A 15,253-nucleotide genomic window follows, 5' to 3' on the forward strand; every position below is an offset into this window, starting at 1 on the left:
GTCAGTTCCAGGATAGCCAGGGCTACATGGAGAAACTCTGATTAAAAAAAACAATAATAACAAAAGAAAAGAAAGTAGAACTCGAGTATTTTGAGAAGTTAAAGTTTTATACATTTATTGAAGTGTAAAGGTGAATATATTATATATTAATATCTAAAATCATAGAACGAAGATGGTGTTGGCTGCCAGCACAGGATGTTGAGCTCCAAGGAGGCTCAGAGACCCATGGAGGCTCTGAGATGTGATGCCTCAGGGAAAAAGGGGTCTGCAGGGCCTGCAATAGCTCCAGAACAACTAAGACAAAAATAAAGCAAGTTTTATGGGAAGATACTTTTAAAATGTGGACTCAAAAATGTGGAAGGAATGATGGGGGAACAAAGCCAGGCGTGGGAAACGGTAAATCTGTAGCCGTCACTACCACATCTCAGCCAGCAGGCTACAAGCACAGAAGTCATTCCTGATGAGCCGTGGGGCTGCTGGCACTGATGACAGGAAGAAGTGTGGCTCTCTGGAGCTCCTGCAGCAACATTGCTGAACAGGGCCAGCCCTAGGGCAACTAGTTAGGCCCTGGCATGGAGCCATCCTGGCTGTGGCTAGTCCTGCTTGCCCTTCTGGGAGACAGTGGGAGCAGGGCCACAGTGCTGCCTGCAGCCTACAAGCACAGCGGTCCTGCTTAGAGACAGAGATGTGCACTGGCCTAGAGCTCCCATGGAAATACGTCATAACTGAATAGGGCCAGTCCTAGGCCAGCCAACCAGAATTCAGCAGGCTGCAGCCAAGGCTGGAACTTCTTTCTCTGCTAGGAGACAGAGTGGTGGGGCAACAATGTTGTCTGTGGGCTACAACACAAAATAGGAGCCTGACAAGCCTGGGAACAGTAGACATAGAGGGCAGAGAGGTGTGCTGCAGCAGGAGCTTCACAGAACCTGCCCCTAGGATGCCCTGCATAGCTGCAACATCACCCTACTTCTGGACAGCAGGAGGATTTCTGAGATGAGTCTTGGCAATGGTCCAGGATTTATGGTGCTTCAGAAATCAAAAACCTTGAACCTGACCAATGACTCATGGCAGTGAATATTTGCATGTAAACCTGTCTGGGACACACACACACACACACACACACACACACACACACACACACACACTGCAGTTTCCACTGCCACTGTGAGGAAGGAATATTCAGTGGAGGGATGAAGGATAGAGGAAGGAGTGGTGAGTGAGTGGTGGAGAGAGGTGGAACTAGAGCCTCTATGATTGTGACAGGTTCCATAGAAGGCTGTGGTGGATGCGGGAACATGCAGTTTCCAAGCAGGGACAGCAGAGTGGTGTGCAGCAGCCTGGAGAATCCATTCCAACTCAGGCCCCGAACTGGCTGCCCAACACCAAGATCACCCTGGTTCTGAGCAATGACATGATGCCCAAGATGAAGAACGTTCATTGTCTGGATTAGACCTTCCCAAAAGATCTCTATGGTTCACGCTGTCCCTGGAGGCCACTTGGTATCTGTGGTCCACGGCCAGAGGCCATGTTGAAGCTGAAGGTTCATGTGGATGTCCATGGTCTACAGCAGCTAGGAGCCGTGTTGATGTCCCTGGCCTGAGTTACCAACAAAGGCTATGCAGAAGTCCTTGGTCTGTGCTGCAGCCTAAAGCTGTATTGATGTCAGTGGTCCATGCTGACACTGGGGGCTATACTGATGTGAGTGGCCTGTGCTGCCATCTGAGGCCACAGTGATGTCCAGGTCCATGCTGCTGCCAAGGGCCATGTATAGTCTGTGGTCCTATTGTAGCTGGGGTCTATGTTGATGTCCATGGCATGTGTTACTACTAAGAGCTATGCAGGTGTCTTTGAACTCTTGTTGATGTCCTCAGGCTGTGCTGCCACCAAAGGCGATGTTGATATGGGTGGCCTGCTCAGCCACCTAAGGTCATGTTGATGTCCTTGGCATGTGCTGCCATCAAGGGCTATGATGGGGTCTATGACCCCTGCAGCAGCAGAGGTCTGAACTGGTCTGAACTGCCACTGGAGACCAAGCTGAGGTCCGTGGCACCTGCTAACCCTGGAAACCATGTGGATGTCTGTGCTCTGGGCTGTCACTAGAAACCATGTGTAAGTCCATGATCTGTGCTCCTGATGACTGCAAAGGGCAAGGAAGCTACTTTTGCCATGGTATTGATGACTGCAGACTCACAACTGAGATGGAGGGACATAGAAGACCTTTGTGACAACCCCTCCCTCTTATCCCCCTCCCCCTCAAATAACAACCTAGATAGAAAGCCATCCAAGAGAACTCTTAAAAATTGTGATAAAGATGCTGAAATGCAGATATTCAAAATTAATGGCTTCTGACGGTAGAGCAGGTAGGGAAAGGACTCAGATTTCTTTAAGGGGTTTCCCCCTGGGAGATTTACCATGCTCCAGTGAGTACATGAGCAACACAAAGATGTAGGGTTTTTTTTTTTCTCTTTTTTTGCTTCTTCTTTTTTGTGGAGGAGGGAATCCTAAGAATAGAGGAGCAGACATGAGAGGACTGGGAAATGAATGTGCTCAGGGTTAATGATTCCTGGAAGACTTTGAGATAACAGAGCAGTCAGAAAGAATACTTCAAATATTTTCATTTTCAAAACATTTCTTCATTGTTTTTCTTCCCTTTTTGTGGGGAGTCATTCATTTGTGTGCTTTCCCTGTGGCCTGAAAACACAAGACTCAGACACTAAGTTTTAAATAAGATGTTAATTTTCCCAATAAACCTCAGATATACCAAATTTCTTAGTTAGGATTTCTATTGCTGTAAAGAGACACCGTGACCGTGGTAACTATTATAAAGAAAATATTTAATTGGGGTGGTTTGGTTCCAGTTTCAGAGGCTCAGTCCATTATTATCATGACAGGGAGCATGGTGGCATGCAGGCAAATGTGCTGGAGTAGTAGTTGAGAGTCCTACATCTTACAAGCAACAGGAAATCAACTGAGACACCGGGCGGCATCCTGAGCATAGGAAACCTCAAAGCCCGCCCCCACAGTGACACACTCCCTCCAACAAGGCCATACTCACTACAGCAAAGCCACACCTCCTAAGAGTGCCACTCCATATGAGATTATGGGGGCCAATTACATTCAAACTACCACACCAAATATAGATAGAAAATATTCCAATGAGAAAGATCTGTGGTAGAAACTCAAAGTGCATACATACATGTAAGCATACACAGAGTAACCAGATTGGTTTCATATCCAAATATTGCTCTTTTGGGAACAAATTTTTAACTTTAGTCTTCAGCCCGCCTCTTTCCTTGCTTCCTTTAAATGGGAAATGAGCTCCCTTAGCTCTATGACTTTCCTTTATTGTGTAGAGACTAGGCAGAGCTTCCATATCACAAAGGCCCTTCGGTCCCCCTATGTTTGAATGCTTTGTCCCCACTTGATGTAACTGTTTGGAAAGCGTTAGGGGGTGTAGACTTGCTGAAGGAGCTGTGTCACTGGGGTGGGCTTTGCAGTTTCAAATGCCCGGCCAGGCCCATTCTCTTTGTGTCTGCCTGCTGTCTGAAGGTCAGGACGTAAACCTTTTAGTCACTGCTCCAGTGCCATGTCTATCCTTCTTCCCACCATAACGGTCATAGACCCTGCTGTCTTCTGGAATCGTGAGCGCTAAATTAAATGCCTTCTTTGATAAGAGTTGCTTTGCTCATGGTGTCTCCTCACAGCAATAGAATACTAAGACACGAATGAGTGAAAAAAATACAACCATCAATTTCTCAGTTTGCTTTAGAAAGCCTAGGTATGGATTTAGATTTTCTTTTTAGAAAAAAAATCTAATAGAAAGAAAAGGTGAATGCATTTGATAAATTTTCATGTAAAGTAAAAAAAAAAGTGGTATATGTTCCAAGAAATATGTAAATATTATAAATATGACATGAAAAATGAATAAGAACATTGCACATTAACAAATTAACATCAATAACATTAAAACTGTTGTGAATTAAGGCCTGATTACTTGGTTTTTCATGTATCTTGTTTAATCATACTGGCAAAAGAGCAGCTGAATTGATTTTAAAATTATTGTTAAAAACTGCAATAAACACCTTTTTAAATAACCAAAGATAAGCTAACGTGGTACTCACCACTAATCCAAGCTCTTAGGAGGCAGACACAGGAGGATGGGGAGTTGAAGTCCAGCCTCAGCTTTAGAGCATCTTCAAGAAGAGCCTGGGCTGTGCAATTCCCTGTGAGGACAGAAGGGGGCTCAAGGGAGACAAAAAAGAAAAGAGGAAATGAAGGGAAGAAAAGAAGGAAGGAAATGCACAAGGAAGCAAGTGCCAGTGAGATGTCAAATCAGTCCAGAAGAATCATTTCAAGACATCCTCACATGCCCCTCTGTTTGAGTGTTTGTTTAATCTTGTTTTGTTTTTAAACGGGCTACATCTTGGCTGAAATTGTGAGATTTTATGACCTATGAATAACTTCCTTGTGAGACAGATCAGGAAGACCCAACTCTTCACAGTGGGGTGTATTTTCCTTGCAGATTAAATATTGGGTGAAAGTTCACTGGCAAAAAAATATTAATTTCACATTAGATGTTTATTGCCAGAACTCCTTTATGTTCTTTCCTGTTAAGTAGACTGAAGCCGTCAAACATCACTTGACTATTTGATTGACAGCTGTCAAACTCTTCCCCCAGGTACCCATTGCATGGGCAGGTGTCAGGTAGCAGAACAGAATGAGTCCCCTAGTTTCAGCAGACACAAGTGTGGGAATGGGAGTGGGAGCCCCTGCTACTTCCTCCCCGGTTCTGAGCTAACCAGGGATGTAATTGACGTTGCAGCCACTCCTGAGGCTCCATCTGGGTGGCCCACACACAGCCTCAGCCCAGCCATTTTCCATGGATGGCAGAAGCTGTCAATCAATCAGCTGCTTCTTCAGCATTTCCTCCAGTTGTCCTCAAGACAATCATTTTAAAAGGTCAGGAAGACAGCCATTCGGCTTCACGTAGGCCCCCCCCCATGACTCTGCCTACATCTGTTCCAGATAACTAGGCCTCCATGCAGGGAAGAGGACTGCTCCTATTAGCTGGTGTGTGTGCAGGACTGGCTGTACAAGCAGCACTCCTTATTCTCTTGGGAGCAATAAGGAGACCTTCTTCCTGTGTGCTGACACCTCTTCCTTAGCCCTGGGCTGCAGCCCCAGCCCAGTAAAGCCCCATTTACATGATTTGCTGCCTAATTATGGTCGTTATCACAGATTAATGGGCTAAAGTGATCATTGCTATCTCAACACTAGCCAGAGAAAGTTAGCACCAGATGGAGGCTGGGAGCAGAAGCCACAGACAGTCAAGACTATGAAGGACTACAGCTTTTCCGAGAAGGTGACAGACAGAAAAGAGCTGAGACCAAAGAGCTGAGATCCAGGCCTGTTGCAAGCTGGGCTGTGTGAAGAGTTCCAGGGAGCTGCTGGGAGTTACTAGCTCCAACTACTGAGGAGCTGGGTAACACTAAAAGCTCCGGGTCCCAACACCCCAAGCTCAGAGTTGTAACGTTAGCAACTGGGTGTTGAGCCACTGTTACTTGAAGCCCAGATCTGTAAGACTAAAAGCAGAGGGCTCTGACACCCTAGGCTTGGCCCTAAGGCCACGAAGGGAGTTTTGTTTTGCCTAGTCATCCCCATTTGAATAGAGAAGACTCTTGGTAGGTGGCACCTGCACTGTGAAGACTAAACTCCTAGGAAGGAAACAGAAGTTTGCAGTCCACAGTGCAGTAGACTGCCTTCTTTCTAGTTCTCTGATTGTGCTGTGGGCTCAGTGTCACCCACACTGGAGAGACTGAGGCTGGCTCTGTCTCTGTGGGAATATTGTGGAGTCATATTCTTTCTAATTGAGATGACCAAAATAAATGACTAAGTGCTATCCATTGGTAGTGTTCTGTCTCCTGAAAACAATTCCAGCCAATGCTTAAAGCATCTCTGTGGACCAAGTTCTTAAATGTTTCTTTGAGGACCATGGCATTTACTTCAGTTTCTGGCAACTGAGCTTCTGACTTCTGATGCAGTCTTCTCTGAACTCAGAACAGGGAAATATCTAACCAGAGATACCTATCAGCTCCCAATTCCTTTCCAGTTCATTGGGTTTAGTCATGTTGTGGTTTGAAAGAAAATGGCCCTCAAAGAGAGTGGCACTATTAAGAGGTGTGCCCTCTTGGAATAGGTATGGTCTTATTGGAGGAAGTGTGTCACTGTAGGGGCTGATTTTAAGGTTTCATATACTCAGGATACTTCCCAGTGAGTCAGTTGACTTCCTGTTGCCTGCAAGATGTAGGACACTCAGCTCTTTCTCCAGCACCGTGCTTGCCTGCATGCCGCCATGTTCCCCACCATGGTGGACTGAACCTCTGAACCGTAAGCGAGCCCCCTCGACTAAATGTTTTCTTTATATGAGTTGCTGTGGTTATGGTGTCTCCTCACGGCAATAGGAAACCCTAACTAAGACAAGTCACGAGGGCAGGGCTCTGTCAATTCACTGCATTTCTATGACCCCAGGGACATCCTTGAGATTTACAAGATGGATTTTGGAGCTTGCCAGTCAGTAAGGGCAGAAGGTTGGTCACAATCACAGTGTTATTACTGACCCTGGTAAGCCGCAGCTGCTCCCAGATGGTGCGGTGTTATGACCTTGCAGCCCCATCCACAAGTGTCCGGGTGCGTAGCCGGCCCTTCCGCACTCCCTTTGTCAGTGGACCACTGACACCTCTAGGGATGAAGTGGCCCAGCTGTACTGTGGGACTTGTGGGAATCGACTGGTGCACACAGATCCTCGGCTACCTTCGGGTGTGTTGGGCCCTCACATTTGGTTCTTTAACACTGTATGGCTCTAGCAAGTTAGTAACTCTGGCATATGAATGAGAATATGGCCATAGTGATTTTCAAGAAAATGTAACAGAACAGAGTCAAATCCCAGAATTTTAATGCCCCAAATTATAATTTAAAAAAAAAAAAAACTAAAAAAGCAGGTTAAATTGAAAAGGAAATAGTAACCGGAGACTTGGAGGGGTTTAGGTTATCACAGAGAGAAGCAGCTGAGTCCCAAGATGTTTGTTTCCATTTTCCTAAACTGGTCCCTGGGATGGAAGAAAACGAAAGGGCTACAAACCATTTAATGCAAACATTAGTTTCCTAACTTTTACATGTAGACAGAAGAAATTTAAAAGTGTTGTTCTGCAACCTGAGGCCGAGCTGAGTGATACCTCCTAAACTGAAGCCACTCCTTACCTGAACTAGCCTCACAGACATAGACTTCTTGATTAATTCACCATCGTCTCTGAAATTCCTTATGTCTGTCTGTTTATATTTTCTCCTTCTATGGATAAAAGCAGAAGCGGAAGGATTGCAAAGTCACTATTTAAGGTGAAGTGAGAATTTTCTCCTGATTATGAAGTCAAACCGCACATTCTGACGGTAGTACTTAATTTCTAAAATGGGCAGCTTACACTTAAGGACGAATGTGCTGTCAGGTGTACTTCCTAACCTCTCCTGCAGATCCACACTTGGATTGCCAGGCTGTCCTGCTCCTGGTGTATGGTTCAGCGCGTACGCGGTTGGGTGGAGCAAGCTGCAGCCCAAGAGCACAGGCTGCCACTCTCTTCACAAGGCTCTCCACCGCTGAAGGTGTGCTCGACTTGAAGCTGGTTGTTCTTTCTTCGAGATGGGAAAGCTAAAGACACGGGCTCCGTCCAATAATGGGGTCAGTTCTTTTCAAGGAAGAGCTCAGTTAACTGTGGAGAAAAATCTGCCAGGAGATAGAATTCTGCAGAGTAGAAAAGCTCCAGGGCTTTGTGCCCTTTGCCCACCAGGTGGCTCTCACCCCTAGTAAGGACATTAGATCCTAGTGGGAAGTGACTAAAGATGTCACTTTCTTTTTGCTGCAGTGACTGTTGCGTCATCACTTCATAACAAGGGCATTCCCTTGTTTCCGAAAATTTTGACCAGGAAGGTGGGGTGAGGGTGCGGGAGGATCATCTTTTATATATAGAAATTTCTGAAAAAAAAAAATCCTCAACTTTGACTTTCAAACGGTGGTTGTGTACATTGGGGCAAATGACTGACAGAAACCAGTGTGAGAAAGGAAGCAGCTGCTCAGCTGAGAGGACAGGTTGATGCGGAGAGGATGAGGAGAGAACCCCGGGGATTTCTGCATAGGGCCAGAGGTGGCTATTGTGATCAGAGTGGAAGAATGGTGCTCAAGGACACGTCAGAACTAGCTTCAGTTTAGTGGGTATGTTATAGCTTACATGCAAAACGTACTCCAAAGGCCCATGTGAAAATGTACTCCAAAGGCCCTGGTCCCCTGGGTGGTGGCACTGTGTAGTGCTGTGGCCCTTCAAAGGGTGGAACTTAGCATCAGGCTCTTAGGTCTGTATGGGTGAGGAGCATGCTGTTCATTTCATGGGAATCGTGGGATGATGATTCATGTCCCTCTCTCACTCTTTCTCTTTGTCCCTCTCTCGTTCTCCTTCCCCTATACTTCTCCCCCCTTCTTCTCCCTATTTCTTTTCCCATTTTCCTGTCTTTCCTCACTCTCTCACTGTCCCTTGAGGGAATATGAACTCCAGCTCCGACACATATTCCTGTCCGTATGTATTCTCGAAGGCACAAGTTAATTCAGCTAACCTTGGACTTGAACCAAGAGTTCAAATAAACTTATTTTTATTTCTTAAGTAGTCTCTACTATATATGTTGTTATAGTGATGGAAAGCCAATACAGAAGGTTAATGTGTCTTCCAGATTGTTATGCAAACCACTATTTTACAGTTTTTCTTTCGAAGTACTTTCAAAACAAATGGAACAGATCTTCAGGTTTACCTTGGCGTCATCCATTTGGCATGTGGACCAGCAAAGTCTATCATCCAGTTTTATGCCCATTGTTTAATGGCTAAATTTTTTACGTGTAAAACAAATATCTAAAGGGAAAATGGACTGTTTCAGAACCTCTTCAGAGATGGGCTCCCTGGGGGCCAGATAGGCCTGTATGACCCAGATCGATCCCCATGTCATTATCCAAATATTTCTGGTGGCTAGCCTGAGTGTTATTTGGACATACTTGATTTCCTTCTCACATTCATAAATTATATACTGTCTCCTCCCCTCCATTCTCCCTCTAGCTTTTTCAAGCTCTTTCACATCATTCTTCCTCCTTTGAGGTAGGAAAGAAAATGGACAAGTCACCTTAGTTTACCAACTTACCACATCCTGTGCCCAACAGTTTTCAACAGTCACTGATACTTGGTACCTCTTAGAGCTTTCTACTCTGTCTCTCAGATGGGGTAGGAAAGCAAAGTAGGGAGACTTTCTTCCAGGCAGCGGGGAGGTAAACAATGTCCTTGTCCCACCATTACCACTAATACCACTAACGAAAGCTGGCACCTGTGGCCAGGAGTTCTATATCCCTAAGGTCCTGAGGCATGCCACATGGACATAGGAGAGAGTTTTTTTTTCCACTGAAGCTGAGAATTGAACAGCATTCCCACCTTCCCAGCTTTTATTGGGCATAGAATGAGGTCTTGATGCAAGAGCTGTGCCTCACTAGGGGTGTATGGACAGACTTTTCCTCACCCTTTGAACTCAGGGCCTCAATATTCTAACCATTAGAGTCTACATTTTAAGTTCCAATTTTGGAATGTGTGGTTTATGTTCTCTTACTATTCCTAGATGGTCAGTGAGGAAGCTTTGGCTCCGTGAATCCCATATACCTTGGCCTATCCTATGCCAGGATGAAATAACACTCAGAGTAATTAGAGTGCAGAGGAAAAGACTGCATGGTCCAGAGACCAGGTCAAGGTCTTGGTTAGAATTTCTCTCTGTAAAGGCACCAAATGCTTGCCTAATAGAAATTTATTTGTACTCTGGAGATAGATCTGTGAAAATTAATGTATTTTGAAGATGGAGTGTCTTCACAAATAAGAATCATGGAAAGTAGGATGGCGGTGTGGCAGAAATGTCACTGTCACTTCCCCTACCCCTACTGTATCTCATTCTCTAAGCTAAAGCCAGTTCTCACGTTGCTAAGTAACTCCAGTCCCATAATTCAAGCTCACAAAACACTTCATCTTTCCCTGCAGATGACAAAGACAAAATACTACACTCCCGTGGAAAATGTGGATATATGTGTGAAGGGATAGCAAATAACATGGTAATGAAAGCCAGAGGTGATTCTCCCTCGAGGATTCCCGATCCAGAGTGAATCAGTGTTTCTAACTGTGGCAAAAACATGATTGTGAGGATGTTCCTCAAGAGATCATTGAAGAGGACCTCCTGGCTCAATAGAAAGGCCAACCCCAAGAACTCACAGGGCAGTGTGCTAGGCCTGGTACCCATGGCCCCCTGTGGGGCCTGGCAAGGGATATAGATCCTCTGGGAAGCTTTAAACTGCAGTTCAGTGGAGCCAGAGGGGTTAAAGGTAATGACTGATGTCCGCATCGGATTTTGCAGATGGTTTTGAATGTTTTTATGGTTATGTGTTTTCTTATTGTTTAGAAACCTGCAGGAAAGGAGAAAGCTAAGAAAAGTGAATGGAATTACTTGCCAGGGCCACAGCAGGGGCAGGAAACTAGAGTGAGATTTGGATACAAAACAGATTAAGAACCATTATTTTCTCCATTTTATAAATGCCAGAGATAAATTGCTAAGGTCAAATGCTGAGTCCAGTTGGGTCTGGTGAATTACATGATTCCTTCCCTCCAGAGCAGTAGTTCTCAGCCTTCCTAATGCTGTGACCCTTTAATACAGTTCCTCATGTTATGGTGACCCCCAACCATAAAACTATTTTGTTGCTACTTCATAACTGTAATTTTGCTATTGTTATGAATCATCATATCTGATATGCAACCCTCAAGGGAGTTGTGACCTACTGGTTGAGAACCACTGCTCCAGTGGTTGACACTAAACTTTTAGTATCCTAGATTGACCATAGACGCTACTTGAAACTCCCGACTCCTTAAGGGAGCCCAGGATCCTGACTGTACCAGTGTTGGTGATAGTTGATTTAGTAATGACCTAGGCAGATGTAAGAAGGAAGATAAAGGGAGATGAGGAGGCGTGAGGCTCAGAGCTAGCACAGAGGTTCTCTGTAAATTCAGGATCTAACAAGGACACTTGTGAATGCTTTATGTGTTGATGACTTTTGCATCATTGTGGCCAAATACAAAGAGAAAGATTTATTGAAGCTCATGGTTTCCAAGGACTCAGTCCATGGCCACTTGGCCCCACAAGCAGAACACCTGTATGGCCAAAGGATGTGGTGCAAGATTGTTTTACCTCATGGTGGACAATTAAGAGAAAGCAGGGGAACTCTGGTACTAAGCTGACTTTTCACCAGCCCTTAATCCCATTCCAGCTCCCAGCCTATGGGATGATGCCCCCCATGTGACTCTAGCGCTTTCCACTTAATCTTCCTCAAAGGGCCTTATAGACATACCTAGAGGTGTGTCCCACCAATTTCCACATGATTCTAAATCCATTCGGAAGATCAGCCATGACACTTGAAGGAAATCATGGTGACAGTCACTCAGTGTTGTCAACACACATTCAGGGTCACAGCTATCCTGGGTCGATCTAAAATGTAAAAACCTTTGTCTATGTGAAAATCTCAAGCTATTCTTTTTGATCAAAACAAAATGACACAATCATACAAGTGAGTCCAAGAGAACATCTCCCCACTCCTAGAAATCAGAGGACTCTAGACTATGGAGACATAGGTACTCACCAAGCAGCTTCATAGTGATCACATTAGGCTTTTCCAGAAAAAAAAATGTTGAGCGTAAACCTCTAATATGTTTGCTTTTAGATGCTAGAAAATAAACATCTACATTAGAAAATTCTAAACAAATAAGTAAGTCTGTTCTAAAATATTCTGTAATCATAATAATCATTTGCCAATAAAAAAATTACTAGTGTTGGGTTGGAGAGATAGCCCAGCAGTTGAGAGCAGTGGTTGCTTTTTCAGAGAATCAGAATTCACATGGCTGTTCACAACCAACTGTAACTCCAGTCCCAGGGGATCTGCTGCCCTCTTCTGACCTCTGTGGGCACTTCACCCATGTGGTGCACGGACAAACATGTAGGCAAAACACTCAGACACATAAAATAAATAAATCTAAAAATATATACTTAAGTGTCATAAAAGAAAATATCAGCATAATGTTTCAAAACTATAGTTATGAGAAAGTATTTCAATTTCCTTTCAAGGTATTTTTTTTATTGATTCTTTGGGAACTTCACACCATGCACCCCAATTCACCCATCTCCCAATCTCTCTGCATCCACCCCTCACCCTTATAGTACCCCACAAAGGAAAACTAACAAAGAAATAATTTTAAAAAGGATAAAGATAAAAAAGAACAAAATAATAAAAATAACAATAAATAAAAATAAAAGTAAGATTATCAATTTCAATTAAAAACAAACACACAGCCGGGCGGTGGTGGCGCACGCCTTTAATCCTAGCACTCGGGAGGCAGAGTCAGGCGGATCTCTGTGAGTTCGAGGCCAGCCTGGGCTACCAAGTGAGTTCCAGGAAAGGCGCAAAGCTACACAGAGAAACCCTGTCTCGAAAAACCAAAAAAAAAAAAAAAAAAAAAAAAAAAAAACCACACAACCAAAACCAAATAATCAAACAAAACAAAACAAAAAAAAACCACTTCACTCCTCCATCTTTGCCTCTCTGTCACCTCTTCATTCATCTTAGCGGCATTGGGAGCTTCTGTGTGTCATGCAGTGTACCTTTTTGTCCAAACAGCTTTCCTTGCAAATGTTCATTGTATAATGTGTTGTTGGTCAGGTCAGGCTCAAGGCCTCTGGCCTCCAGCACACCATCAACACTGGACCCCCACAGAAACTCCCCAAACATCCCACTGTTGCCCCAAGTCATATAGACCATGAGGCCATGGTCCTGCAAGACCAGTCCCTTCACACACTCCAGCAGGTAACAGATGGGGTAAATGTTGGGGTGTGCCAGCTCAAAGCCCTGGGTGGGTGCTGAGTTGGTCAGTCAGGGCCACTGGGACCACTCCCCTCAGGTACTAGGCAGGGCCAGCTGTCTTCCACACCTGTGAAGGGTGAGGGATGGGGCCACCTTTCCCACGTGTGGGAAGCCAACTCTCCTATTAGGAGGGGGGCCAGATCTCCTGTGCTGGGGTAACTTATGCCAGGGCCACTGAGGTCAGCTCTCTGATGAGGTGGGTGCAGCTCTCCCCAGGCCAGTGAGGATTGAGATCAGCTCAGCAAGGCCTTTGTACTTAAACTTATGGTTCAACACCTGGCTCATATGGGCCCTTGTGGTAACACAGGCAACAGACGTTAATACAGACCCCAGCTGTGGCAGGACCGTGGACCTAGACATAGCCAGCAGCAGCAGCTTGGGCCTCAATGTCACCATGGACACGAGTGGCATCATATGCTTCTCAGATGGCATGGGCCCACCAGCAGTGGGGTCTCCAGACTCTATATGGTTCCCAGGTGGCGGTAGAGACCCCAGCAGTCGAACAGCCCCTGAAGGCAACAGGAGCCACAGAACTCAGCACAGACCCTGGCTGCAGTTGGTCCCAGACATGGCCCCTGGCCACAGCTTAGGCCTAGATATCAACATGGCCCCAGGTGACAGTGCAGGCCACCCTGATCTGCATGGCCCCAATGGCAGCATGATCTTTGTGTACCAACATGGCCTCAGGTGTGGGCCCACACCCCAGGCATCTGTACTGCTTTTGGTGGTAACCTAATTCACAGACATCAATGTGGACCCTGGCTCTGGTGGGGCCACAGACCCAGACAAGGCCCTTTCAGCATCCCAGGCCCCTGACGACTCCATGGTTATTGGTGGTACTGCAGGCCACTCAAGTCAGCATGGCCCTGGCAGCTGCATCTCCCTTGGACCCCAACATGGTCTCAGGTGGCAACCTGGAAGCCAGCATCCTTGTGGCCTTTGGTGGGAACATGGGGCATGGACATCAACATAGACCTCAGCTGCCATAGAACCATGGGCCCAGACATGATTCCTCAGCAGCTCTCGGTCCTGAGTGCAGGCCTCTCAGATTGCAATTACCCCAGCTGCAAGGTCGCCCTGGGACAACAACATGACCCCAAGTGGCGGCCCAGACCTTATGCATCCACATGGCGTTCAGTGGTACCAGGAGCCATGGATGTCAGCACAGACCCTGGCTGCAGTAGGGCTACATCAAGGTATTTTTTAATTCAAATTTTGGATTAAATATTCTTTGTTTAAATTACATATAGATGGAAAAATGTACTTTTTCTTGTAAAAAAAAGTTAGTACACAGGAAAAAAATTATTTTGAAATTTAAAAATGGTACATGGTTCACTGGGACATTTGTGTCCTAGAATGTTTATTCCTTGCTATAAATGAAGTCCCTAACCCCTACCAGGGCATCTTAACCTCAAGCATATGCCAGAACCACCAACAGAGCTAGTTAAACATGGACTATATTGCTTGTACACATTTTTTCTGATTTAATAAATTTATGAAAGGGCTCTAGAGCCAGCATTACTAACAAATGCTGAAATGGTTCTTTGTAATCAACTCGCATAATTGGTGGGAATGATAAAGGTTACAGTCTCTCTGGAGTTGCTAATCTCATAGGACCCTTTGATTCCTGGAAGATTTAGTAAGTATCCCTAATATATGATGTGATGTTAATCATTCCAACTTGAGCTCTAGAATCACCTGGGAGACAGGCCTCTGGGCATGCCTTGGGAAGTTATCTGCTCACTGTGGGTGGTACCATTTCCTAGGCTAGGATCCTGAACTATATAAAAAGGAGTGAGAGAACATTCTATTCTCTTCTTGATAGTGGCTGCAATGTGATCGACTGCTTCAAGCTTTTGCTGCCTTGAGTTCTCTGTCATGATTGACTCATACCCTTAAACTATGAACCAAAATAATCCCTTTCTTCTTTAAGTTTCTTCTGTCAGGGCATTTTATTACAGTTACAGGAGTAGAATTTAATAGTTGTGTGAAGGATGCTTTTTTTTTTTTATCTCTGCCTTTCAAAAAGCAGTGCAGTTTAAAGGTCATTGCTATTTTATTATTAAAAATACAGCAAACAGACTATTTAGAGGCTTATAAAACCCCAAGTGCTCTCTGTCTCCATGGCAACAACTCCTTATTAAGGACCCAAACCAACTTTTCTCTGCAAATGTTTATGGTGCTCCTGTAGTGTGGATGGTGAGAATCAAAGCCACTATCATAACAACAGCT

This window comes from Peromyscus eremicus, chromosome 2, assembly GCF_949786415.1.
Source record: "Peromyscus eremicus chromosome 2, PerEre_H2_v1, whole genome shotgun sequence".
NCBI lineage: Eukaryota > Metazoa > Chordata > Mammalia > Rodentia > Cricetidae > Peromyscus > Peromyscus eremicus.